Below are 3969 nucleotides of genomic sequence, written 5' to 3'. Positions count from 1 at the left end.
CTAAAACAACAAGTGAGGACCATAGATTTGTGCGAATTATAAGCACAGAATTCTGAGTAAAGATGTGTTATTTTATAAGGAACTGGATTTTGGTACTGTGACTGAATAGTGACTAGTCACATGAGCGAACAGCTTCGAATGTGCACAGGTCCGTGCAGGGTTGATATTTTTCGGTCACAACCTTAGAATAAAAACCGATGTTTTTTTTTGTGCACCGGGTCTGGTTGCGCTAGTTCTGTAAGGTGGCACTCTTCAAATACTGCGTTCGGTATATGCCCACCGGTGCGGAGCGTGAGGTGTAAGGTGTAAACGGTTGATAGGTCACGTGACCACGGAGCAATAGGTGCGTTCTTGATTTGCCGAACGATGACGGAGCTGATATCGAAGAATTTTTGAATGTGTTTTGTGGGAAGAAAAAAAGCAATTGACCATATTCACCGTCGCCATATTGTTTTGCGACAATACCAACTACCCAGTGTTCCCAACGGAGAAATTTTGAGTTTACTAGAAAAATACCGCTAATATCAAAAATACTATCAGCCATAGAGACTATTCTTCCACTGACTATTTCCAAAAATGAAGCGAAGCCTTCATTTATACACTCGGCCACAATTAATTTGTTCAGAAAACCACCTTTCACTAATGTTTTCATTTCCAAAAGGTGAAATTTTTGCAAAATATTGTCCCAAACAAGCCTATCTGACGTAGCAGCCAGAAAAGGTACACATAAACTTCACTTAGAAACTTTATATTGTGGAATTTTTCTAGTAAACTCAATATTTCTTCGTTGGGAACACTGGGTAGTTGGTATTGTCGCATAACAATATGGCGACGGTGAATATGGTCAATTTCGTCGATTGAAATTATTGGAGACGGCCAGACTAGATCTAATTTGTCTCCTCGTGATATCAGGATGTATTCTACATAATATGTTCATCTTGAAAGAGTTGAAAGGAGATAATCCTTAGGATATTGTAGATGAACCACTTAATGAAAAAGTTGGAAATTTTGTAGACATCGAAAATATGTATTATCAATCAGGGAACCAATTAAAAGAGAGTAAAAGGAATTTTATAATCTATTCTTTGAATATGGATGAAAGATTTCTTCGCTGAGATACAATTATGTACTTCGTAAAATAAACCTTTATTTTTAATAATAATATTTGTTTCCTAAATGCCTTTAACATATACAAACATAAGAAAAAACTCTAAATATATAAAGATATTTTGCATAATAAGGTTATAATTCATGAATATTGTATTTCCAAAATTCTCTGATTCGTGCATGATGTTCAAAGACAACCAGTACATGTAACTATTTTCGAACCAATTCTTAATTTCTATTTTTTAGGTTCAAAGCTTAATACGATCTACCGGATTTCAAGAGAAAATTAATATAATCAAAAAGGCACCAATTGTAATATTTGTTTAGTCTCCTCTATAAAAATAAATTTTTTCGGCAACCGTCCGGGAAGTGCTCACTTCCCGGACGCTTTTTCTCTGAGAAAGTAGCATTTCCCGGCCTAGTCCGGAAAGTACGTACTTCCCGGACTAGGCCGGAAAAGAATCATAGAATCCATAACAACCAAGATAACGGCTGACAGTTCATATGAAATTAGTTGTCAAAAATTTGCATGTTTTTTGATCGCAATCACAATAAAATATGGAAAGCAGCAGCGATAGTGTTATTTTACATGGTTGCCGAAAAAATATTGTACGCAACACGCCCGAAAATGGTTTTTTTGGACTCACAGACTTCCAGGACTCGCTTACGCTCGTCCTGGAATTTTGTCTATTCGTCCAAAAAAACCCTACTTTCCGGACTTGTTACGTAAATTACTATATTTCTTATTGTGAAGCGTCCAATTTTCATTTGTATTGTCCTGAATATAAAACTTATTTGTGTTCAATATAACCTCTTGAAATCAAAAATTCCTATCCCACAGAATTTGGCGTACTTCTTTTCTTCATTGTTATGTTAATATTATTGTAATCTATGATCCACAGTTCGCACCACAGAACACTAAATATATAGTTCGCACTATATATTTAGTGTTCTGTGGTTCGCACCTTTTTCTCCGTCTACCTAGGCGGTGCGAAAGGTTAAGCATCGGTGCATTCGGTTGACATTTACCGAACGCAGAAAAGTGCAGACGGTGCGAAAGGTGTGATTTGCCGAACGCTTAGGGAACTTACGGTGGGAATGGTGCGAACGGTGTGACATATACCGAACGCAGTAAAAATTGTTCGAATTCCCGTTATCTGTCTATCGGCGTTTAAAAATGAAATAATGATTTGAAAAACAGCAAAGTTTCACAAGAAATTACAATTCAGTTCATGCGTACAAGCAAAAAATATGTATGTATGCGCTTACAATGTTACGTTTTAAATTACATAATGTTTAAAATCTTAAACATTATGTAATTTAAATCGTAACAATGTAAGCGCATACATACATATTTTTTATATAATAAAACTTATCTCAAGAAAAGAAACTATAACTAGAATGCCCTTAGTAGCGACGAGCAAACAGAGTTTAGCCCAACACTGTATCCGTAAAATAAAATCTTATTTTACGGATTCAGTGTTGGGCTAAACTCTGTTTGCTCGTCGCTACTAAGGGCATTCTAGTTATAGTTTCTTTTCTTAGGATAAGTTATATTTTAGCTGTGCTTTTATTTCTCAATTAAGCTCTCTCAATTAATTGATTGTCTATTTGATCATTGAGTTGTTTATTTTCAATTAATTTTTAAAAACCCTGTGAGCGTGATACCCGCAACCCCTAAAATCTGAAATAGAAATGTGGTTAGAGTGACACCTTGTTTTAAAAGAAATTCGATTGTCTTTTCAAAAATGCCGTACACTTGACCTTTTTTGTTGGTACTTTCGAAAAATAAAAAAAAGTATAGAATAGGCAATGGCACAGTTCATTTCCAAGAGAAATAAGAGGTATAATTGAATGGCCACAACGCTCCTCAGGCTTGGTACCTTCAGATTTTGTTTTATGGTGATATTCGAAGTAGGCTGTGTATTTAACATAGCATTGAGGTGAAACTAAGAATACGCACAGCATGCAGAGAAATTCAAGTTGAAATTTTCCAAAACATAAGGATAAATTTTGAAAAGAAGGTTATATTTTTGTCTACAAAATAATAGACAACATTTTGAGAATCTTTCATAACAAAAAATGCTTCTATTATTTTCATGTTTCATTGCAATACTTGCCTAAAAAAAGAGTAGAATATAGTTACGATAGTACCTAACTACTTTTTTTATTTTTGGGAATACCTACATACTAACAAAACAGGTCAAGTAGATGTCATTCTTAATTGAGTTTTGGTTTGATTATATTATTAGTTCATTTATACAGTGTGATCCAACGAAAACTCAACACCTCGATTTTCCGAATTCAAACTGAAAATGCGGAAAATCGCTCGGACTCGTCAATTTATGATTCCGCTTTTTTGATCCCCTTAACTTCAACCCCTTAAGTACTATCTGATCCTAAGATTTCGCTTCAAAATTTCCATCGATAATGAAATGACAGCGAAAATAGTGATAAAGGCAATGTGGAATCCATCTCGGGAATGTTATTCGAATCCAACACATCTCAATGGTATTTATTAGTTATGTTGTTAATTTTTTGCCCAAAAAAGTAGAAATGATAAAATTATTTTTTAGATGCGCGAACAACAGCGGCTTTATTTAACGAACGACATCCTGGAAAAAATGTATCTGCTGCTTACGTTGTGCAACTGGTTGCCAAATTGGACGCTACTAGTTCAGTGGGAAACAAAAAGAGGGTACATGAAAGAGACGAAGGGATGTGGCTGTCTTAGGTCATGTAACAACGGAATCCGACTTTGAGTACTAGGAAATTGTCCGATGTATCTGGAGCTTCACTCACAACAATCATGAGAATTCTGAAACAACATTAATTCCATCCTTATGAGAAACGATTGGTTCA

The sequence above is a fragment of the Harmonia axyridis genome, chromosome 1 (genome assembly GCF_914767665.1).
Source record: "Harmonia axyridis chromosome 1, icHarAxyr1.1, whole genome shotgun sequence".
Taxonomy (NCBI): domain Eukaryota; kingdom Metazoa; phylum Arthropoda; class Insecta; order Coleoptera; family Coccinellidae; genus Harmonia; species Harmonia axyridis.
Note: the sequence above shows the minus strand (reverse complement) of the source record.